The 25541-nt window shown below is 41.2% G+C and overlaps 1 long non-coding RNA gene across 2 annotated transcripts in view; it reads right to left on the reverse strand.

The window, feature by feature from the left end:
* Positions 1–25541, reverse strand: part of LOC144581946 (uncharacterized) — a 188407-nt gene that overhangs the window by 85530 nt on the left and 77336 nt on the right. For both annotated transcript variants that reach the window (XR_013533442.1, XR_013533443.1), the window contains exon 2: positions 7624–7691. This is a non-coding gene — a long non-coding RNA (uncharacterized LOC144581946). The remainder of the gene's footprint in view (positions 1–7623; positions 7692–25541) is intronic.

Genomic DNA, 25541 nt, shown 5'->3' on the forward strand with positions numbered 1-25541 from the left:
AAAGTGGGAGCTAAGTTATAAGTGTAACAATGACACAATGGGCTTTAGGGACTTGGGGAAAGGATGTGAAGGTGAGGAATAAAGGACTACAAATCGGATTCAGTGTATATTGCTTGGGTGATGGGTACATCAAAATCTCACAAATCACCACGAAAGAACTTGTGGAACCAAATACAACCTGTTCCCCAAAAACCTATGAAAATAGAAGTGTTTAATATAAAAGGAAGAAAAACTTCCAATTGTATCTTCACGCAGAAATGCAGGCAAGAACCAACAGGCTGTTCGTTTTGACGAACTACAGAGAAACATACCATTTTATGTCACGTTCACACCAACTGGAAAGAATCTACCACGGATAACATGGAAAAGGTACTTAAACCCTTAAGTTATAGATTCTACTAGTTACAGATGCTAAGGTAAGTAGCCGTGTATTTCATCACACCTAATCCATAAGAACTAGCATTCGAAATCAAGTTACACGACCTGGGAAAGACATTGGTTTGTGCCATCACTCCTCAGCCCAATCCTGACAGGCATCAATCCTGCCATGCCTGACTTTTGGAACATGAAATTTGAGTCATGGGCATTACTGAGGAGAACTTGGAATATCCTAGGATCAGCCTGCTTTCAACTTCTAGTAAGTGAGAAACTATGCTTCAAGAATTTCATCAAGCAATCACAAATTTTCAACCCCTTATCCAAAGGACCCATTATCCAAGGGTCCACATGTCAGTAAAACCAAGTTTAGGTTCTTCAGGAATTTATAAGCTTTTGTCAGAAAAAAATGTATTTTGGGATTAGGAGAGAGACAAATTTGTATTCCAAATGCTGAGGACACCATTTCCAATTTGAAAGCATCTTACCTAGGCTGTGTGGTTATAGCAGCCCTAAAAATGCCTCTCAGGCCCCCATCTTTGAGAAAAATAATTGACAGCTCAAACTAGTTCACTATGAATCTACCTTAAGTGGAGTGACACATGGCCAAGAAGAAAATGTATACTGATCTCACAGCAGAGGCCAAAGGCCTAGTCATCTGGTCAGTAGCCTGGATGGAAAGGACTGGAAACAGTCTATAGGACATGCATGTGGAAGACCTAAATTTCACATCAGATGTTAACACTCACTATAGAGCACCAATCACAGAAGATTCAATGAACAACCAGACAAAATAGCCTTTCCAGTTGTCAGCCAATATTTGTTAGACAATGGGAAAATGACAGAGACCATGGTGGGAGAGATTGAGGCTCCATAGGTACCCCACACATGGACTATTTCCTCGAGACAGCCTAGCTACTGCTACTGCTGAATGCCCAGCCTGTCATGACACAAGTGTTGAATCCCAATACAGCACTATTTAAGAAGACTTGGCAAGTTGACCACATTGAACTTCTTCCATTCTGGAAAAGTCAGCAATACAGATTTACAGGAGTATATGTTTGGGTATAGGTTTGTCTTTGCTTGTAGATTCTTAACCACAAACACTGTCTGGAGGCATTTGCTCTGCCCCATTCACAGGTATGAAATTATACCCAGCCAAGGATCTTATGAATGGACTGTGATCACAGAACTTAGAGAGCACCCCTGTTCATGAGGTCAACTGGTCATGTTAACACCATTCAGAAGCAGGTAGCTTCAATGTTGGAAGAGTTTTCAGAAAGCACAGAAGCACTAAATCCAGGTAAACATGCTAAATGTGTGGAGTGTCCTACTTAGTGATGCAGCAGTATATTACAGAAGCACCTATAGAGCCCTGTGTCCCCAGTGGGAAGACAGCACAGCTGCAGTGCCCTATGTTCCCCTACGGGCACCTGAACCTGTTAAACTCTTCCATTCACTAAAGACAAGAACAGTTAATAAGCTGTTCTGATGCAGGGCCCAAAATTTAGAATCCCCCATTTTCCATAGTGGCTCTCAATGAGCCACTGGTCAGTTAGGGTCTTCCTTGTGGCAGGGGTAAGTGACCAATCAGTAAGAGGGTGTGCTATCTTGCAGTCTGAGAGAATTAAGAATATGGATGAAACCCAGGTGACACACGAGTATTGCCTCATACTTTTGCCCTATTATAACCCCAACACTCAGCAGCCCTATCTCGAGAAGCACATGATCACTAAGGGTTCAGACACTTTAAGATGAGGGTTTGGGTCACAGCACCAGGTAAGTACTAAACCTCAGCTAAAGGGAAAGAATGTAGGGGGATGGTACAGTAGGCAGAAGATGAACATCTGTTGTGACCCCAGATCAGCTTCAGTGGCAGGAGCTTTATTTCATCTTAGTAGTATCCTCTTGAAATTCTTCTCAAGAATAACGTCCTATGGGACAAGGAGTCACTGTTCTGAACTCTGCAAAGCAGTAAGTCTGAACAGCAAGGGCCAACTCTAGGAGCTATTAGAATGCTATGTTTCCAGTGCCTCTTTTCCAACCAATGCCTGAATGAAATCGGGGTGCTAAGGCAGCCCCTTTTAGGACACTTATGACTCCTCTTATGGGCAATTTGGGCTCTGGTATTTGTTGTCCGCCTTGCCAGGACACTTAGTATTGCACCTCAGTCTAAAGTACTCCCCTAACTAACATCTTTCTTCTCTTTCCCTAACAAGCCCAAACCTACACTGTGGTCCAAAGACTCTTCTAGCTCCTTTCTCAGTTTCTCCCACAGCACTTTCTTCCTACCTCCACAACTCTTCAACATCGAATCCCACCTTAACAGCTGCATATAAGAGGACAAAATCCAGAAGTAGTTTCAAATGAAACTTAATCCTATAATTCAGATGTGGAAGCAAGCTTGCATATCCCTGTAGACAGACTATTCCATTCAGAGGAAATGAAGCAAAAAAATGCCATCTAAGTCACAAGAGGTGACTGGGCCCATTCCTGCATTACCCTAACTGTGGTTATTAACTTTATTCCATATCAGTGTGATGTCTGAGGTATATGGATCCTCCCTTCTAAAACTCAGTCCCTACTCCTACTCCCAGTATTTCAAAATATGTCAAGTTGTCACCTCCCATTTGCTCTGGGCCAATTTTGGATTCCTAGATATGGTTTTGTGTTCTACTACAAGCGATATCTTTCTACTCTTGACTGAAGTGAACTCATGACTTTCCTGGGCAAACTCTCTTATGGCTCCCACTAATGCCACACAAAGCTGCTCATCAATAAGAATCCAAAATTAAGTGGCCCAAGGGACCCAGACTGACCAGTGAGGCCAGAATTCCCATTTCTTTTGATCGGAGGCTCCCTGGATTTACTGACTCAGTAGGAGCCAGGCAACTCTGCCACTAAATCTGATACTAATGCTAGCTCAAGGGCTTGTTATTAACCATGACACCACTGAGCTAGTCTTTCATTTTCTATGTTATTTCATTTAAAGCCTCTTCATTGCTTCAGCTTGCCTCATTTCTGGACAGAAGTCCCACATGTGGTGGGTGATACCTAACTTTTTAAAACTTGCATTAGTCATTAATTTAAGAGCACTATCTTGCCTTTATAAAGTGGCACATACACTGGTTTTATTCCAAACAGGATAGCCATATGGATATAGAATAATTTCCATATTATATTGGCCTTGGCAGCTTTCCAGCTCCCTTTAGGAAACTACCTTCCTCCATTTTAGAGTGCTTAGTCTGAGAAACCTGAATTATTCAATTTACTCTCCTAACTTCAAGTTTATTAACTGGTGGTTAGTTTTAACCTTGCAAATGGAAGCAGTTTGTTTACTCTAATTCCTAGTAATGCACTGGGCTGGAACTTTTAGGATTCTTTGGTCTGCAAGTGGCAAACACCTAACTACACTAACTTAAGTAAAAAGAACTCATTGGATCACACACAGTAATACCACATCATACGTGGGCTTAGAGACATATCAGAAAGCTGAACTTCGTTTTTGAGTAGGCTAACCAACACTAAATGACCGGAGGTTGGTTTTTTTTTTTTTTTTAAACAATATTACTTGATTGCAATCACATAAGGCAGCATGACAGGTTAGGGAATAAAGTCAAAGCTGGTTGAGTTTGACTGGTCCAATAAGGCTGGTTCGACAGGCTTCGTTTCTCCAAGAACTAGAATTTGTTCCCTCTACCTTCCCTGGTATCAGATTCAATTCTCACAGTCCACATAGGGCCTTAAATGCCACCCTGTGATTGGGAAATTCATACTTATGCGGGCAAGTGCTCCATACCTCATTATCTTGCAAATATTTCTTCCAAAAGCTGTTCTGGAACAGATGTCAGTTTCAGCACATCTTGAGTTTTAGTAGCATGCCCATCTAGATAGTAGGCCCTTCCTTAAAGTAGTCATGGTAGTTATGGGGATGTGGCAAAGGAAGTGGAATACTACCCTAATAAAAAGTCATCTAGACCTAGAGCTAAGAATGATCAAGGGGAGGGGCAGATAGGAAATAGATTCTCTCCAGTAGAAAGTCAGGGATGTGTTTGGCTGAGAATGTGGCAATAAATGTTGAACACTCACTCTCCTCTATAAAACCCAAGCCAAGTATACAGAATCACTAGACTTCTGAGCTTATGCTCTCTTGCTCACCGAAGAGTTCTCACTCAAATCTCAAGACTAGCTTAGACTCTACTACACTTGAAACCTGTCACGTTGCTTTGTGTGATTAAGGTCCAGGAATACTACTAATCATTTCTTGTTAACCTACTCAAAAAATTCAGATTTCTGGTCCATTTATGAACTCACTTATGATGTTTATACTTAAGGAACAGTTCCTTAGGAATCTAAGATTGCAGGTACACTCCAGAAGTACCTGGGGATACCCTCTTCTCATTGTCCATAACAAAGGAGCTACCCTATTACAGATTCTTATCTAATTCACCCTCCTAACTTCCCAAGTTTACCAGTGATTGATTTTAACCTTGAAAATGGAGTAGACCCATTTACATTAATACTTCTAATATGCTCATATATTCAATACACCCAGGAGAAAGTGGATGTATTGCATTTCCAGTTTCCCAACCAGACATCAGGACACCCTGTTTTACAAAAGACTTGCTAAGTAGTAAACTACAGCACATGAAACTCAGGCATAAGTTGTTAATTTCTTAATGCTCAGTGAAGCTTAGAACAGAATTATTTAAGTAGCTGATTAGGTTCACCCTATAGAGTCTAGAACTAGCAATATGAAGATCTACACCTTGCCTCAGACGTAAGTGAATTTTATACCTTTTTAAAAACAAAAAGCCCTGAGATCTATATACCCAGGTTCTAGGATTCTTCTCAGGTAGAGCTCTACTGGTCACAGAAAAGATCCATTTAGATGCCTTCAGTAGGGAGTGCAATTGACTAAAAGGTCCAGCTGAAGTGCCATGGCAAAGACATGAAGGCAAGCCCGTTACTCAACATGGGACTCCTGTCAAACATTGAGTCAAAGACATGCTGTTGTCCTACTCAAAGTTCTTGCGCAAATACATTGCAATCTGAGGCTTTATACCTGACCTCCCCTCTTCCCCACTCTGTGGGAAGAAGTCTCTCCTGTGGCCCCTACTCTTTTCTTTCACAGACATCTACTCCACTGAGTACCTGTCCATCTAACATTGTCTTGACATTTGCTCCTCAAAGGACCTGGCCAACCCAGGAACTTTTGTGAGTTTTTCCCCATTTCTATCAGAAGACCTAAGAACCCAGCAAGGCTTATAGCTCCTCTAGTTACTGTAGCTTAGAAATGCTTACTCCTCCTTTACACACACAGCATGTTTGGGGTCTGAATCAAATTTATGTGCCGACTTAATCCTTTTCCCAAGGTGAGCACTGTGACAACGAACTTCTGTGCAAGAGTCAGCCAGCCAGAAATTACAATGTGTAAAGAATTGAAAATAAAATTGCACTTCTTAGGTACAAAATCATAAAGGCTGAGTAGAAAAGGCAGAAACCAGTGTATTTAGGTGTTGAATTATGCCAGGAGACACAAAATGCCTTGTACCTACAACAAAGCTTCAGCTTTTCTAAGCCTCTTGTCACTTTTAAAATGATCCTTCAGTCATATTTTTGACAGAATGATTCATGAGAATTTGAATCAGATGAGCAGCTACTAGTTCTTTTATTAAATACAGGTGACATTTAAAAATTCTTAACTGCAAGAGATTAGAAATATAAACTTTGCCTGGCTCTTACCAGGAGATGAACAAATGGGTTGTTGGTGAACCACATGCTTTTACATGTGGGTAGAATAAAAGGTCACATGGCAGAAAGATGTTGAAAAGTCAAAAGAGACCTGTCTTTCTCTTTAAACCAGAAAACCTCATACCCAGTCCTCAGTGAAAGGAAGGAAAGCATTAAGGACTTCACACAGAACAGCGTTGTGTAACTTGACTAAAGATCATGCATTAATAGTTGTTATGCATTTAGGTAAAATTTTCTAATATCTGAAAATTGTCAAAAACAGTCTAAAGTTACTGCTGGCCCCAAAGACCATTTTTGTCCACCTCCTTCCCACCCCCACTCCCAAGAGAGTCTCACTGTGTTGCCCTGGCTGGAGTGCAATGGTGTGATCTCAGCTCACTGCAAACTATCTCCTGGGCTCGAGTGATTCTCGTGCCTCAGCCTCCTGAGTAGCTGGGATTGCAGGCGTGCACCACCACACCTGGCTAATTTTTATATTTTTAGTAGAGACAGGGTTTCACTATGTTGTTCAGACTGATCTCAAACTCCTGGCCTCAAGTGATCTGCCTGTCTTAGCCTCCCAAAGTGCTGGAATTACAGGCGAGCCACTGCACCTCGCCCTTTTTTGCCTTTAAAAATAAGGGATGTGGATTTGTGAGAAAAAAAAAGGCACATGCAAAACTACATGTATGTAGGGAAAAATTTCCTGTTGATCATTTTTAAAAGACTTCTGATGGGATATTGTATTTTAATCAAATTTTAAAGATTAATGGAGGAATCATGAAAGGGAAGAACACTTGATATAACTAAGCAGATTTTATAAATGTGCAATAAAAGTATTTATTTTTTTAAAAATCCCCTTACTCTAAGTTTCAGGGTTTTCAGCACATGACCTGGAAAGAGGACTGGCAAATCCATAGTTGGAACCTTGTTCTGACAAGCACACCATCTCCATGCTATCAAAAATGAGAGTAAGTCCTCTGGGCATCAGTAATTTTACATAAAACTCAGACATATATCCCAAAGGAATAATCATCTGGATGCCAGCTGACCTAAATGCTTAGGGAAAACTGAATGAATTGAACAGACTAAAAGGTTTAAAATCTTTCCGACATCAATACACCAGGTAGCAAAACATTAACCCCTAATCTCCTGAAGAGGTGTTCTGACCATTTCTGGTGGTTACAGCACAGGACATGGTTTATTCTGACTTCTGGAATTTCTTTCAGTGCTTTGTCATCCTAGATACTTATTTAATTCTCCGGTCTGGTTTCCCGCCCAGTGTTGGCTCCTCACTTACGAAATTCTCTAGGTGTCTTTCACCTATCCAACTGAAACAAATGTCCAAGAAAGCCAAAGGTGGCCCTACCTCCTGAATCCAGGAGCAGCACTGCCCACTGTGGGGCTTATCAGTGTCCAGACAGAGTCCATGAACTGGCTTTACAGATTCAGGGATGCCAGGAAGGATCCCAGTAAAGCCACCAAATCGATTGCAGGAGAGGAGATGCCACATACCTGTCTTCCCACCAGTGGGTTTCTGGGAATTTCATCATTCCTCTGTACTGGTATATCTACCATGAGACCTAGAAAGATATAGATGAATATGCTTACATAAATTTAATAATGTTTGAGAGACACTAGGCAAAAAAACAGGATGAAGATTCTAGATGTAATATCAGAGCTAAATTATCTCGGGAAAGTTGTTGCCTATGAATTTCAGATATGGTAACAGATATTAAGCACAAAGAAGAAACAAGCACACAGCTCTGTAAGAACTGTCTAGACTAGTGGAACGCCTTATAAACTAGCATTCTTTAAGTCTTCCAGCATCTCTGGAAGAGCTAAAGACTCACTATGAACCCACGAGTTCAGTGATATTTGCTGTCTGAGGACACCCTCTCCCTATTTGTACAACTGGCAAAGCTTTTCCAACCAAAGCTATGAAACAAAAATACACTAAAATCAACATTTGGGTGCACACTGGCAAATTCAGCTGCATTTATGTACAGAAGATGCTAGTGAGCTGCCATCTTCTCTGCTGTGTCCCCACAAGACCCATGTCATGCTCACATTGTAGAGATGTAGGGATTTATTTCATGTAGGGATTTCTTATCCCTACCTACGAAGGAAAATTAGATGAGCCTAAGGCCTAAAAATACTTCTGTGTTACTGGAAGAATTGCCTGCATGATATATTTTGGCTGGGAAAGCATTAAAGATACATCAAGCCGTACACATTCCTCTGAATGCTTTTCTGTGATTAGAGAAAAAAGAGAACATGTTGGTTGTGAAGAACACACTTAGAAAACATGCCATCTTCCACTACTGTGGCCTTAATATACCTTACAAAGTGTTTGTCATCAACATAGAAGAGCAGACCCTGCTTTCTCTGGATCTTTGCTTTAGAGTTTCAGCATCTATTCATCCACTGAGATCCTCTTGTTACAAAACACCTTCTGCAGTGGATCATCCGTGACTTATTTTCTTTAGGTTAGCCTAATTCTTTCCAAAAACTGCCTCCCTCCATCCAGGGTTTTATACCCTAGATATCCCTTTAGGGCCCTCCTAGTCAATCACTGCTGTTGTACATCTCCCACATGAAACAATCACACGTTTTCCTATACTTGCCTCCTCTATGAACATTTTCCATCTTTACCCTGCTCTGTGCCTGGTTGTACCAGTTCTTTACAAACTAAATCATATGTGGTCCTCTGCCCTCTTGCTTCCAAGTGGGATTATACAATAGGAGGCACCCAGGAGGTTAGTGGGTAATCGTTCTCCCATCTTCTCATTGCCTCAGTACCCCACTTCTGCCAGAAGCTGTACCTTCTAGAACCTCACACAACACTCCCTTTACCTAGCTCTGTGTATTGCATACCTTCCCATGGCACTTTCATGCCTGTGGTGGTAAATGGTTCACCTGTACTAGCCCCTTAAGGTTTTCACATTCCTGAATTAGGGTAACCTATCCCCATCTCGGCAATGTTCCCCCTAAAGTCTGAAGTCAGTGCAGAATGTGCTTCTTCCTTCTGGGACTCTGATCATCAGAAGTCTGCAAACAGAAGGAGCCAATATATTCAACCATAGTGTCAAATCTTCATTTAAAAAAAATGATCTATACATTAAATGTATATGTGAACAGCCAGAAGGGAAAGGAGATGTCAGTTTGGTCTCAGATACATGTGATGTGTTAAGTCTTAATTTTCTCCAAAGAGACCTTTTATGTTTTCTACCCCAGAATTTTTATTCAGTAGTTATCAATGAAATATGACCCACCTGAAGATGTAGATTAATTCTGCAGCCCATTATGAGTGTCACAGTTTATCAGGGCAGTTCTTTGGAAATAGTGATTTTCTAAGTAACCTTTAAGTGATTTTTTTATACCTTAAAGCAGTATCCAAAGAAGGATCTGAGAACCAGTGTTAGTTCTGTTTCTCACTGCTTATTCTAGTTAACTCAATAGACTTTGTGCAATCAGTGCCCATCTATCTTAGTGACGCTTTTAGAAATGGATAAGCAGTGAGTTGCCTTGTTTTCATTTATTAGGCTAATAAATACCCCTACACATTTAACTAGAAGTGAAAATATGAGTATGCTTTGTTAGAATGTACTAGTTTAGTTTACCTTGCAGCTCCATCTCAAAGGAAGAAGGTACTAACGCTGATAAAGCTATTTACATTCGTTTTAATTTTAATTGAGAAAAATAGCCAAGAATATGATGGCTAATTTATGTTTGTCACCGAAATCATGGATCTTATGATTTAGAGATACAGACCCGATTGCTATGCTCCTCACATTAGCTCAGCCCTATTCTCAGCTGCTTGCCCAGTGCAGAGCCCTAGCCTCAACTGTCTTCTCAGAGGTTATGCCTCTCTCACCACTGGGACTCAGGCAGACCGCCACATACTATAGGGAATGAGAGCCAGCTTTCCCAGCAGCTGCTTGGAAGGGACAAATGATGACCTGGACATACAGGATACTTGATGCATGCAGGGAAAGAGGATGCTGGCAGCTAGGTTATGTGCCCTTCATCCTTCAGAATGGCCACAGGAGCCATCATACTTGGGAAACAAAGCCACTGCAGTAGTCATACAAACCAACAACTTGCACCCCAAACCCCATGTCAGCAGTGACTGTAGGAGAGCCTAAGCTGTGAGATGCCCTACATCCTCAAGGAGAACATTACCTTTAGGTAACAACCTCTTATTGCTTCCCTTCTTTCCATAACTCAAAGAGTTAAAGCACAAGAACAAAACAAAGCATAACATAAGGGTAGATTGACAGGTGATTTCCAATGTCTGGTTAGAGAATATTACCAGGCTGGATTTTAAAATTCTATTTGAACTCCCAATCCCTTAAGTGAGTTACTTTTCCAGTACAAAGATGAAACTGATACCAGCAATGTAACAAGAACTAGTTTAAAAATCCAAACAAGATGAAATAAAGTCATTAACTAATATGAGTAGCAAGTTTGTCAGAAGTAGGCTCTATGAATCTAATAGTTTTTGTATTGTTTTGCTTTTTTGAGATCAAGTCTTACTCTTCTTGCCCAGGCTGGAGTGCAATCGCACTATCTTGGCTTACCGCAACCTCCACCTCCCAGGTTTAAGCAATTCTCCTGCCTTAGCCTCCCCAGTAGCTGGGATTACAGGCATGTGCCACCATACACAGCTAATTTTTGTATTTAGTAGAGACGGTGTTTCTCCATGTTGGTCAGGTTGGTCTCAAGCTCCTGACCTCAGGTAATCTGCCCCTCTTGGCCTCCCAAAGTGCTGGGATTACAGATGTGAGCCACCACTGAATCTAATAGTCTTAAATTATACATGTTTACAAATAAATTCAGTTTTCTAAACACTCTTCACAAAATGTTTTAAATAAAGAATTTTTCCTTTGCCTGTATGATACCACAAGCAGCTGTGTCCTTCTGGTAAAACTGTGGGCAGCTAAAGTCACCCAACTTCCCCTCTTCCTGCCTCACTCTTTCTATTCTGAGGCTGGACACTTCTTTACCTAGTCAACTAGTGCACCCAAGTTCTGCCTCACGATCTATTTTCTAGGAATCCAAGGTAATCTTAGAATGTACAAACGTCCTTCCAAGTACTGACAAAATGTACTCCTAGCAGTGATATTCCATGCACTAGACTGCCTGACCACTATACCTGTCAGACAAGTACAATCCTAGGCACTGAGGGTGTACCAGTGAACAGTATGTCCCTGCCCTCCTGCAGTTTGCATTCACATGCAGACAGTCGGGTAGAGCAAGTACTAAGAGAAATAAAGCAGGATATGGTGAGAGCTTGTGATGGAACATGAAACAGTTCTATTTTTGGGCGGGTTTTCAGAAGTGGCACATCATTGATCCACTCAAGTCTGCCATTAACTGAGATTGTGGCATGGCCACATGTGACATTTCCACTTATTTTACTTGGTACACTCAAAGAGCTTTTGTGCACACATTTGGTATTGTAGAGTCTACATGTGTGGGTTAAGCTTTAGATCAGAAACGTAGTGCCTTTTACCACTACCATTTCAGTGTAGGTTGCCCAATATAGGAAAGCACACATGCTGCAGTATGAGAATGTAGGTTAGGTTGCTTGAGACTAACGGGTATCAGGTCTTCAGTAGACCCATTAGATGCTCAAAAACCAAGTTCTTCCACCCCCTGAAAGAAAAGCACAGGTTATGAGGCTATCATAGCAGCTTGCTGCTATGATACTTGGCTCAACCACAGGGTGAAGAAAATGCCCAGTAAATTAAGCAGAGCCAACAAGTTTTGGCCCAGAGTAAATTTTTTTCCCCTCCCATGTTTCCTTATAAAACATGTGTACCTTTGAAAAGATTCAGTTCATTAGCATGACAAAGTACTTTGAATACTTCTCGCTCTTCATAACATAGAAGAGAAATGATGCCCAAGAGAGATTGAAACAGATTTAAAGAAACAGACTTCCTCAAAGTACCTAGATAATTAAGTCCACGTGGGACTTGAACTCAATCCAAAATCCAAATATTCACCACATTTATACTTTTAAACTGAAGTGACCAGCATAGAACACTTGAAACTTTCTCTAGCATTAGTTTATCTATAATGGGAATACATTTATTACATGAAATAACAGAACCTCATGGTTTACATTAACTCCCAAATCTGCCACTTTTATTATGTTACCTTATTTGGATACTTGCTTACCCAAGGTATAACTTATTTGTGTGTCTACTACAGGATTATGAGAGCCAGCAGTCCAAGTCTTTTGGACTTGAGGCAGATGACCAGACAAATCCATAACTTCAAAGAGATGTAAGTCAGCTTGGTTAAATAGAGCACCTGATTAACTGAAGGGTTTGATCTGGGCAGGTGAAAACAAGACGGACTCCTGTAGAAGTAACTGATCCAAGGGGGCTGTACTCATGTTTTAACGGTGCTTATATGAGAAGGGAAAACCTTCAGTTATCTAATTTCTGTACAGACATGTGTAAAGCCAACAGGCTAGATATTTGTTTTGGCAGATGAGTAACAAAGGACCCTACCATTCTGTATCACACATTAACACCAGTTATAGACTCTACCATAGAAAAGGTAATAAACCTCTGGGCTTAGACTTTGCCCTGGAAGAATCCAAACTTAGACAGCTCTATATGCACTGATAGGAAACGTCCATACAATATATTGAAAATGTTTGCATTTGGTTTAAGTAGTGATGTACATAAGTATTAGTACTGTTTACTCAGCCAAAGTATAAGTAAAGAGTATCTGGAAGAAAACAAATGTTTTCTTTAGAAATGGGAATTGGTTTGCTCAGGGAAAGGATAGGGAGGGAGACTACATGTTTTCAGTGAGTAATTCGTCAACATGATTTACACAGCATGACATTCAAAGAAACTACTCTCAACAATAGAAAAAGAGGGAATCCTCCCGAATTCATTTTATAAGGCCAGCATCACGCTGAAACCAAAACCTGGCAGAGAAAAAAATTTCAGGCCAATATCCCTGATGAACATCATTGAGAAAATCCTCAGTAATATACTGGCAAACCAAATACAGCAGCCCATTAAGAAGCTAATTCACCACGATCAAGTCAGCTTCATCCCTGGGATACAAGGCTGGTCCAACATACACGGATCAATAAACATAATCCATCACAAACAGAACCAATAACAAAAATGAAATGATTCTCTCAAAAGATGCAGAAAAGGCTTAACAAAATTCAACAGCCCCTCATGCTAAAAAGTCAATAAACTAGGTATTGATGGAACATATCTCATAATAAGAGCTATTTATGACAAACCCACAGCCAATATCATACTGAATGGGCAAAAACTGGAAGAATTCCCTTTGAAAACAGGCACAAGACAAGGATGTCCTCTCTCACCACTCCTATTCAATATAGTATTAGAAACTCTGGCCAGGGCAACCAGGCAAGAGAAAGAAATAAAGGGTGCCTGAGTAGGAAAAGAGGAAGTCAATAGTCTTTGTTGCAGATGACATGACTGTATTTAGAAAACCCCATCATCTCAGCCCAAAATCTCCTTAAGCTGATAGGCAACTTCAGCAAGTCTCAGCATACAAAAACCAATGTGCAAAAATCACAAGCATTCCTATACACTAATAACAAACAGAGCCAAATCATGAGTGAACTCCCATTCACAACTGCTACAAAGAGAATACCTAGGAATACAACTTATAAGTGATGTGAAGGAGAACTGCAAACCACTACTCAAGAAATAAGATAACACAAATAAATAGAAAAACATTCCATGTTCATGGTTAGGAAGAATCAATATCGTGAAAATGGCCATACAGCCCAAAGTAATTTATAGATTCAATGCTATCCCCATCAAGCTACCATTGACTTTCCTCACAGAGTTAGGAAAAACTACTTGAAATTTCACATGGAACCAAAAAAAAAAAAAATCCCACGTAGCCAAGACCATCCTAAGCAAAAAGAACAAAGCTGGAGGCATCATGCTACCTGACTTCAAACTATACTACAAGGCTACAGTAACCAATACAGCATGGTACTGATAGCAAAACAGATATATAGATCAATAGAAAATAGAGGCCTCAGAAATAATACCACACATCAACCACCATCTGATCTTTGACAAACCTGACAAAAGCAATGGGAAAAGGATTCCCCATTTAAAAAATGGTGTTGGGAAAACTGGCTGGCCACATGCAGAAAGCTGAAACTGGATCCCTTCCTTATACCTTGTTAAAAAAATCAACTCAAGATGGATTGAAAACTTAAATGTAAGACCTCAAACTACAAACACCCTAGAAGAAAACCTAGACAATACCATTCAGGACATAGGCGTGAGCAAAGACTTCATGACTCAAACACCAAATGCAATGTCAACAAAAGCCAAAATTGATAAATGGGATCTAATTCAACTACAGAGCTTCTGCACCACAAAAGAGTCATCAGAGTGAACCTACACAATGGGAGAAATTTTTTTGCAATCTATCCATCTGACAAAGGGCTAATATCCAGAATCTACAAAGAACTTAAATTTAGAAGAAACAAAACAACCCCATCAAAAAGTGGCCAAAGGATATGAACAGACACTTCTCAAAAGATGACATTTATGCAGCCAACAAACATGAAAAAAAGATCAACCACTGGTCATTAGAGAAATGCAAATCAAAACCACATTGAGATACCATCTCACGCAAGTTAGAATGGCGATCATTAAAAAGTCAGGAAACAACAGATGCTGCAGAGGTTGTGGAGAAATAGGAACACTTTTACACTGTTGATAGGAGTGTAAATTAGTTCAACCATTGTGGAAGATAGTGTGGTGATTACTCAAGGATCCAGAAATAGAAATTCCATTTGACCCAGCAATCCCATTACTGGGTATATACCAAAAGGATTATAAATCATCTTATTATAAAGACACATGCACATGTATGTTTACTGAGGCACCGTTTACAACAAAGAGTCGCAACCAACCCAAATGCCCATTAATGATAGACTAGATAAAGTGGCACACATATACCATGGACTACTATGCAGCCATAAAAAAGAATTCATGTTTGCAGGGACATGGATGAAGCTGGAAACCATCATTCTCAGCAAACACAAGAACAGAAAACCAAACACCTCATGTTCTCACTCATAAGTGGGAGTTGAACAGTGAGAACACATGGACATAGGGAGGGAACCACCACACACTACGGCCTGTCAGGAGGTTGGAGGCTGGGGGAGGTAAAGCATTAGGAGAAATACCTAATGTAGATGACAGGTTGATGGGTGCAGCAAACCACTATGGCATGTGTATACCTATGTAATAAACATGTACTCCTGCACATGTACCCCAGAACTTAAAGTATAATAAAAAAGCAGAATGGAAAGATTTTGAGCAATTTCAAAAAGATAACCTATTTTTAAAAGTTTTTAATTTATAGTTTGCTATTTTTTACTATGAGTTGTTACACATTTATCCATTTTTCCCTCTTATTGAAATAATTGTGTTCTCTTTTAATCAACGTAACACGCATTATTTACTCATGTTAAATTTACCCTGCATTTCTTGTATATAACCAAATTATTCATGCTGTATTATGTTTTAAGTTTTTATGACTTAAAAAAGACTAGAGTATAACCCAAGAATCCAAGTCTAAGCTCTAGACTTTTTCTGACAAAAAAAAAAAAAAAAAAAAAAAAAAACTTTAAGTCTTTTCATTCCTTCAGTGCTGCCTGGGTTGGGGTCTTCACGACCAAGCCGGTCTCTACAAGTGACACCCAAATGTGGAACTCGAACCTGGGATGAAGGGTCGCCTGAGCAATGAGGAAACGAAGTGGATTTAAGCTGAAGGACACCTGAGAATTCTTGAAAAAAATCTCCCAGGTTAAGTTGAGGGAGCTTGGAAGCATCAGGGTAAAAATGGGACAAGGTTCAAGCAAACACGAAGTCCATCTTAGCTTGCTTCACCATTTGCTTAGAAGAGGGGGAGTTAAAGTTAGTACTAGGCACAGAACACAGATTTTTAATGCTATTGAAAAATATCGTCCCTGGTTTCCTGAGCAGGTGACTATAGATATAGAAGAATGGGGAAAGTGGGTACTACTCTTAAAAAGGCATATAAAGAAGGAGCTGAGGCCGGGTGCGGTGGCTCAAGCCTGTAATCCCAGCACTTTGGGAGGCTGAGGTGGGTGGATCACAAGGTCAAGAGATCGAGACCATCCTGGTCAACATGGTGAAACCCCGTCTCTACTAAATACAAAAAATTAGCTGGGCATGGTGGCGCATGCCTGTAATCCCAGCTACTCAGGAGGCTGAGGCAGGAGAATTGCCTGAACCCAGGAGGCGGAGGTTGAGGTGAGCCGAGATGGTGCCATTGCACTCCAGCCTGGGTAACAAGAGCAAAACTCCATCTGAAAAAAAAAAAGGAGCTGAGGACATTCCTATTCTAGTATGGTCAGTTTGGGCAATGGTACATTCAGCATTAGAGCCATTTCAAAATGATAAGGAGGAAGATTCAGGGGAAGGAGGAAAATTGGAATGAGGAAATTAAATATAACCCAGTTGAGAAAAAAAATGAGGAAAAAGAAGGAGTCTGTCTTTCAACCCCTCTTAGTATTTCATCAAAGAGTGGCCAGATCTGCCTGACATTCCTCCGTTAGAGGAATCAGAGGTTGTTTCAAAAGTTACACTTGCTGCTCCTGTGGTGGTATTTAAGTCCTCCACAGCAGTAACTGGGTCTATTCAGGCTGGAATACAACAGACTCACAAGGATGAGGATTTAGAGGCTTGACAGTTTCCTGTTATAATACAACCCCCAAATCAACAAGGACAGTCTCAGGTAGCATGAGCCTTTTCCATTTAAACTTTTGAAAAAATTTAAACAAGCAATTAGCCAGTTAAGTCCTGGGATCTCCACTTGTAATGGATAATTCCTGCTGACTGGGACACGTAACTTGGGCTTGCCTCTTTCTCAGTTTCTACAATTTAAGATCTGGTGGGCTAACCAGGTTAATATTCAAGCTAATATAAATGCCAGCGCTCAGTCTCTGATTAATATCACAGAACAGCTCACGGAAATTGGTGCATGGGCTCCGTGAATGCACAGGCTGCTGTTGCTGATTTGGCCATAGAGCAGGTTAGGAAAGTGTGTTTAAGAGCTTGGGAAAAGATTACAACAGGAGGTGAAAATTTTCCATCTTTTAGTGCAGTAAGACAAGGACCAAAGGAGCCGTATGCAGACTTTATAGCTAAACTACAAGAAACAGGCAATTGCAGACACAAAAGCTCACGACAGTAGGGCAGTTGCTAGCATTTAACAATGCAAATGCTGAATGTCAGGCTGGTCCGAGGGCAGTGGTGCTTACAACTAATTCACCACAACCAGTTACAGATTTCTTTGTTCCTTCTCCACTCTCACTGCTTCACTTGACTACAGAAGTGAAAGGAAATTTTACATATTGGGCAAACGTTCCTCTTCCTCCATTGTTGCAACCTATGACATGGCTACATCCCCAGGAGATGTGTACACTAATGATAGCTTGTGGATGCTGGAGCTGATAATCAGGGCCATTTCATCCTCAAGAATGTACTTTGATGAACCTTTCTCTTGGTTTTGAACATCTACCTATATTCCTAGAAGTAACTCAAGGATGTTTAAAATCAAATAAAAATAAAAATCAAGCATGGTTAACCATAATACCTGGGGTGGCAGGGGGAATCATACCAGAGCTCAGTTACATATGATTTCTGGCCTTAGCATTCTTAATAACTAGGGAAATAAAACAAAGTTTTGGCCATCAAAACCTGAATGTAACAAAATAAAAAGTGGTCCTCTAAGCTAAAAATATGAACTTGGAAAGACTGCTGCAGCAGACGCTGAGGGGCTGCACAATGATTCCCGTGGAATTATTAGTCCTCTAAGGGGATATTTAGCATTAATTGCATCAGTCAGCCTTCTTGTCATGATATGGAATCATTTAGATGGCAAATAAAAAATAGTAACAGTTCTGAGTCAATATGCACTGAGACAAATGTCCCTATTTGGAGAAATGGAAGCCCAGCAGGATCACGACCAAGAATGATTTGGCCAAAATTGGGAACTGAACAAAAAGCTTTATAAGATATTTATGGCTTTAAAAACCAATGAAGGTCTGGGAAGGAAAGCATAGTAGAGAATTAGGTTCCAACTGTTTGTCCTTGAAGTTTTTAAGAAACAAAACTATAGAAATTCAGAGCTGTGTTAAACATCCTTATCTTTTAGTGGTAGATGAACTACAAATTAACTTTGTGAACTCCAAAATGACTTGTCAAAATTGTAGATTGTTTACTTGCATTAATGCTTCTAGGTTTGACTCTCAATCTATATTGTTGGTCCGAGCCCAAGAGGGAATCTGGCTACCTGTAAATCTATCTCAACCCAGGGAAACACCTCCCTCAGTGCACATTCTTACAGAAATTTCACAAAAGGTTTTAAAACACACCTGAAGATTTATTGCAACTTTATGGGTCTGATTGCAGTCACAGCCACAGTAGCCAGGGCCAGAGTAGCTTTGCACTCCTCCATGCATACCGCTGAGTTTGTCAACAACTGACAAAGGAACTCCACTTTGCTGTGGAATTCTTAAAGTAGCATAGAGCTAATCAGATTAATGATCTTAGGCAAGCAGCCCTCTGGTTAGGGGACAGTAGTTAGTCTAGAATACAGAATTCAATTACAGTGTGATTGGAATACTTCTGATTATTGCATTACTCCCCATTCTTATGAGACTAAGCATAATTGGGAAAAAGTAAAGCATCACCTGGAAGGGCATGCTGGAAACTTATCTTTGGATATAATTTAAAAGAGTAAGTTTTTCAGGTTTCTCAAGCACATTTAACTTTAATTCCAGGAACAGAAGTGCCTGAGGGAGCTGCTGATGGATTGGTGGCCCTGAATCCAGTGACCTGGGTTAAAACACTTGGAGGATCTATGGTTGCTGTTATGATTGTATTAAGTTGTCTTATTTCTCTTCGTGTAGTCTGCAGGTGCGGATCCCAAATCCTTGGAGAAATAGCTCACCAAGATAAAGCTGTGCTTGCTTACCTAGCTTTGCCAAAAAAAAAAAAAAAAAAAAAAGGGAGGCCTGATGGGAACAAATCTTGATGTGTGAGAGATGGATTATATATTGCTTACTGAAAAATGATGGCAAGAACACCTAGCCAACCCCAGGTGGGAAAACTGCTCAGGGCGTTATAGAATAGTAAGCAATAGGTAACAGTCATGCACTAGTTAAAACCATTCTTAAAACACAGGAAGCATGATCCTGCCCCCATTTCTCCCTCGTAAAGAATGCTTTCTAGTTTATTTTTAATTAGTAGTAAATAGGCACTACCTACCTGCCTAGTTTATCTTTATTCTATGAAAAAACATAGAACACCTGCTCGTTAAATATAGTCACTTGTTCACAAAGAAAAAGTAAGTGGGTCAGTCTGCTCTGGGCTTTTCAGCTGGGAAAGCTGTCAGACTCCTCATGTTCCACTCCGATTTCCACTTTTGCTATGTTTGTGTCCGTTTCTTCATTCCTTCAGTGCCGCCTGGGTTGGGGTCTCCACGACTAAGCTGGTCTCAGCAGTAAGAACCATCTTAGATTCTAATTTTTACTCTGCTGAGGGCTCAGGATCCAAGTGGAAGACATTCATAAGGCAAGTAAAGAGTTAAAGTACTGCCTTGTCCTGGGTAGAGAACTTTGAACTCTCTGCCCCCTTTGCCTGTGAGAAAACGGAGATAGAAGTCCTGCCTGGTGACCTAATGCAACCTCAGGAGCCTGGGATAAGGGACCTATAATAGCTCTGCTCCAGCCACTGGACCCATTCTGGCTGGGTAATACTTCCTTGGATAGGTTTTTAGTGTGGCAAACTACTGGGGGTCCAAGATTGAGGATGGATTTAAGACATAAGGTCCTACAGCCTGGACCTACCTATGATCAAGACTAATAAAGTAAATCTTCCCTGTGGTCCATACCATCTGGGACATGGAGACAGCATGAGCTACTCTGGTCAGTGTAAGCTATAGACTGCACTTGCTATGTGTCATGAAATGATTCTGAAAGGTTAGTTTTCTATAAAGAGGAACCTCATTAGGTTAAGAGAATGAACATGGGTATGAAGTAGTCTCCCAGCTCTCTAGTCACTTCACAACTTCAGTCTCTCATGTCAGTCACCTAGTACTTAAAGCTCCAATTCCATCTGAGCTCAGTAGGAAAGGTAGGGCCAGAACAAGAAAGTTATGCCAAGCATATGCCTATGTTAACCCAGGCTAGAGATTAGAAAGGGTAGACAATTCCACCAGATCACTGTATTTGGAGGGCATGGGAATGCACCAACCAGATCCCCTTCAAACACGTTGCCCCAGCTGCTGGGAGCACTGCCAGCAGCCTCCAGTCAACTTCAGGGTTAGCCTCAGCTCCAAGGGCATGCCCTTCCCATGCAGCCCTCATCCAATCACTGACTGCAGCAGAGGCGTAAAGGTCAGCCATTTCAGGCCAGCATGGAACAACCTGAAGGACCACATGAATGCCAGCACTGGCCAAGGCATTGCTGGGCCCATCCTGCTTCCTTTCCCCTCTGAGACAGGATTTGATCTCCACATACCATACTGCCTGCCAAACTCCACTTCCATTTTTATTCTAGACTGTCTAACCTACAAACACAGGCAAAAGGGCCTAGAAAAATATGATTCCTCTGTTCTGTACCCAGAATGTCTGCCCATTACAACAAAGTCCTCCCCAACTCTCAACATTCTCAAATTACACGTTCTGCCCAGTTCTGGCAACACCATCTGTCATGGTTCCTAGATTTCTATAGTTTCAGTATTTTCATGCCAACTTTTCTACCTCTTTACGGCATTGGATTGCAATGACGTTACCTCTAAGCATCGTTTCTCGCCTAGTGTATGACTCTTTAGCAAGAACACTTCCTGTGTGGTTTATTTATCCAATCTAGCACATATACATCTAAAACCTCCAAGTCGGTTCTACCTCCTAGAATTAGTGTAAAGTATTGCTCACTCTGACATAAATAGGCTTCTTGATAAAGCCTCAAGAAGAGGCTTTACACAGCAACAGTAGGGAGGATTCATACTCAAAGCCAACAAGCTAGCAGGAAATGAAGGACCAGAGAGTCATCTTCCCATCAGTAGAGTCCTCAGAAAAAAAAAAAAAAGATAGAAAAATCAGTCATGTTGCATGCTTTGAGATCTAGGTGTAAATACCATTAGATTTACATAAGCAGAAAATGTATAACAAAAGCCCAGTCAAGTCAGAACTGAGTTTTAAAACTAAAAGCTGAGCTTCATTACCTTAGGAAGTTGTTTGCCTATAAATTTCACATTGTAGTGCTTAGAATCCCAGGAAAGTTATATCATACAGAACTCTAAGAACTTCCTTAACGAGCATAAACACTTTTTAAAACATTCTAGCTTCTCTGCAAGAGCCAAAAGCTGGTTGAGTTTGTCATGAACCAAAGTACCATAGACTTGCTTTGCTATCTCAGGTCACCATCTGTAGTCATTGTTATGACTGGGAAAGTTTTCTAGGCAAGAGACACTATGCAAATAGACAATGCACAAAAATGACCCTGTGGGTGCTCACCAGCAAATCTAACTGCACACGAGTGCAAAGGAGGAGGACGAGGGTATTCCATGTGCTCTGTGTCCTCATAAGGCCTGCATCTCATGCTCACATTGCTTAATTCACTGCACTTTGTCACTGATAGTTACATAAAGGAAAATATTAAGTGAGCCTAGGAAAGCTGTTTGAATAAAGTTTTTGAGCAATACAAAAATTCATGGTAAAATCATAGATGTCTTACTAATTCATACACTCTCACCTGAGATGCAGTTTTATGCACACAAGAGAAACGTGCTAACATGATGGATCCAGAATACCAGGGTCAGCCTGCTTTCAACTTTGAGAATCAAACTATTTCCAACATATTTTTCATTCCTTTATTAGAAAGGCCAGTCACCAAGGCAGGTATATGCCATTCAAGCACAGATTTCTGAGAAACATGCCATTCTCTGTGACCATCCACTCACCAAGGTGCTTATCATGGACCAAAAAGCTGACTCTGCCTCTCTGGATCTTTACTCTGCTTTAGTCTTTCAGCGGCTGGTCCCCCACTGAGATGTTTCTCCAACACCTACTCTGGATCATCTGCTTTGAGACAGATTTCCTTTTCCATTTCCCTACCAAGAGGTGCTTCCATACAGGACTATAACCCCAGACATTTTGTTTTTCAAAATGCTGTCAAAATTTGACATGAGAACCTTCAGAATGAAGACCCAAGGAAAAACAGAAAACTTTCTATTTTCCTGCTTAGCTTTAATGATGCATGGACAGCCATGTAGGACTGTGAATGGACAGAGGTATACGGCCTAATGCTAATATACTGAGTTGGGAAAGCCACCTATGCATATCTGTCTAGATTCTTTGTTTCTGCATGTCTTCTGCCTGGGTTGGTGGCAGGACCCCTTCTGGAAGGTCAGAATTGCTGCATGGACAGCCCTTATACAGGAAAGCAAGGACAAAGTGCGTAATCTTTCTAGGTTTTACAGCTGGCTTTGGGGAAGAGGGCTTCTAGTTTCTATGACTTGCCTTGTGTAAGAGGAAGTCAAGTTTCTGTGACTGCCTTGGAAAGAAAAAACAGAAGAACAGAAGGTCAGAGTGACTTTGTTTCTGATACTGCTTCTGAGGTCTTCCTATCTTTAGTGCAAAGTACTTAGCAGACCAAGAGGCCACTCACTGCCCATTCTTTCTTCCCAGAAATGTCAGGAAAGCTGTTCGTTTGAGGACCCCAACCCCTCTCCAAGCATTTTCAGGGATTGTTCTGAATACAGATCCTCCCTGAAGTCACTGAATGTGTCAAGTTGTTCCACTGTGTGAGTGCTGCTCTCTTCCGGCCAACACAATGCATTATGTCCCCAAGTTTCTGCCCCTGCAGTTTACCTTTGGGACTTGTCCGATTCTTCCATACCCACCTGCACTTCCAGAAACCCTGAGAGGGATGCACAGGACCACTGATATCTCGTGAGGCGCAGAAGTCAGCAAGTGAGTAACTAGCAGTGTCCTGTGGGCTCATCCTGGACTCCAAAGCTATCTCCTTTATACAGGAAGTTAACTACCAAGGGGTCTACAGAAGTGCTATTTAGCTCTTTAGCATAAACTTGCTTTCACATGGAGACCTCTGTCGAGTCCCTCATTGATTAAAAAACAAAGAAACTCTTGGTTCCCCAAAAAAGCAAAGTGCCAGGCAACCTTTACCAAGAGCAAGGCTCTCACATACAGTCTAGCCTGTCCCACAAAATAGAAGACGATCATTTAGAAGGAAAATATAGAATGTATAGCTGTGCCACAGAAGAGCGATATTCCATTCCATAACCTGTAACACCAAATATAACTCACTAGCCATGCCCCCAGAACATACAGGCACAGCTGGTCCTCCAGAACTTGCAGGTGACTGCCATAGTTGGCAGGCTAGGGCCTCCTATCCCCCATCAATTATAGGCCTGTCTGTACACTAGGACTCTTGTGACATAGTTTGACTCTGGATACAAATTGGGGACATTGAGACAAGGGGCTAGGAGGCAGGGCTGTTGTACGTCCTCCAAGCACGAGTGTGTTTGGACATAAATCTCCCGGAGCTATTAGGGAAGTGGGAAAGATGAGTTTTCATGCTTAATACAGGGAGTGTTGTGAAACAGATAAAGTCTAAACTCACAACAGATTTCAATTCCATCCTAAAGAACAAAAGGAAGTTTCACATGGTCCAAAAGGAAGAGGGCTTGAAGTGAGAAGATAACATCTAAGCAAGAAACCCATTTCTGCCACTATCCTCAGCTCAATGCAGACAGGTGTTTCTTTCTCGTGGTCTTGACCCTTGGCTCATGGCTTTGCGAGTAGGCCAAGGTATTCCTGACCAGTGCTGGGAATAGGGCCAGCCTGCTTTCAACTTTGAGAATCAAAATGTATTTCCTACATAGTTTTAATCTCCTTACTAGAAGAGCCAAGCCACCAAGCCAGGTATATTGCTGAGTCCTAAAGCAATGTTCTTCATGAGTTTTAGCTTCGGAAAACTAGTAACATTTTGGGATTAAAGGCAAACTTGTTAGAATTGCTAAGTGAGGACACTATTTCCAAGTCTAAAGCCTCTTGACTGGGCTCTATGGCTATGATACCAATAAAAATGCCCCCCAGGCCCTCACCTTTAAGTAAATGACAGCTCAAATTAATCTACTTTGAATCTACAGCAGACGCCCATGGCCTGAGCACTTGATCAGTAGACCAGAAGCAGAAGGACTACAAAGTCAGACAAGGTAGTCTGAAAGGTGTGTGCATGTAGACATGTAAATTTCATTTCACATGTGAAGACTCACTACAGAGCACCAACTAAAGAAAACTCACTGAACCACCCAGACAAAATGACTGCCAGTTATCAGCCAACCAGCAGATGAATACAAGCCATAGTGGCAACAGACATGGAGGTGACACAGGGCCCAACAGTATGAAATGTCCATTTCTAGAGATACTCTAGTACCTCTGAATGCACAGCTTATCAGACAAACGTATCCCCATATAGCACTCGGATAAGGAGACCAACATATCACTTGGCAGCAAGTTGGTTACATTGAGCCCTTTGCATTTAGAAGAGCCAGCCATAGACACTCACAGGAATAGATAACTATATTACTATGGATTTCCCTTTCTTCCTTGAGGATCCTCAACCACCACCACCATCTGGGATCATTTACAATGCTCCTTCCACAGACATGCAATTCCACACAGTAGACATATCACCAATAAATTGGAATCAGAAAGAAGTGGTACAAAATGGACTCCTACTCATGAGGTTACCTGGTACCATACAACACCATTCTGAATCAGGTAACCTCAGCACTGAGAATCTGAAAGCCATGCAGAAGCACTGAGTGAACATGCTCAGAGTTTGGAGTGCCCTCCTTCATGATGCAGTACTACATTACAGAGCCTGTAGAATGACAACAGGGATGCTGAAACCTACAGTTGAGGAAAAATGGTCTCATTTTCTATGGCTTCAAGTGAGCTACTGGCCACTTTGAGTCATCCTTGTGGTAGGGCAACAGAATGACCAGCAGGAGACTGGGCACACTGGAGCAGTAGGGAATGTGGATGGAACCCAGGTGTTCCACTTGAGTATCTCATTTCTTTGTCCCATTGTAAAAGATATTAAAACAGCCCTATCTTAAGTATCTATTCATGCTAGAGGTTGAAATACCTCAAGATGAAGGTGTGGGTCACACCACCAGGTCAGCGCCAGTCCTCAGCTATGGCAAAAGCGGAGTGAAAAGGGAATTCAGGGTGGCTTTTGGAAGTGGAAGATGAGAAGCAATTGTGAGCCAAGATCCACATCAGCCACAGGAGTTGCATTTCTTCCCTCTACCATCTTCCTGTGTGA

This window comes from Callithrix jacchus, chromosome 3 (genome assembly GCF_049354715.1).
Source record: "Callithrix jacchus isolate 240 chromosome 3, calJac240_pri, whole genome shotgun sequence".
NCBI classification, from domain to species: domain Eukaryota; kingdom Metazoa; phylum Chordata; class Mammalia; order Primates; family Cebidae; genus Callithrix; species Callithrix jacchus.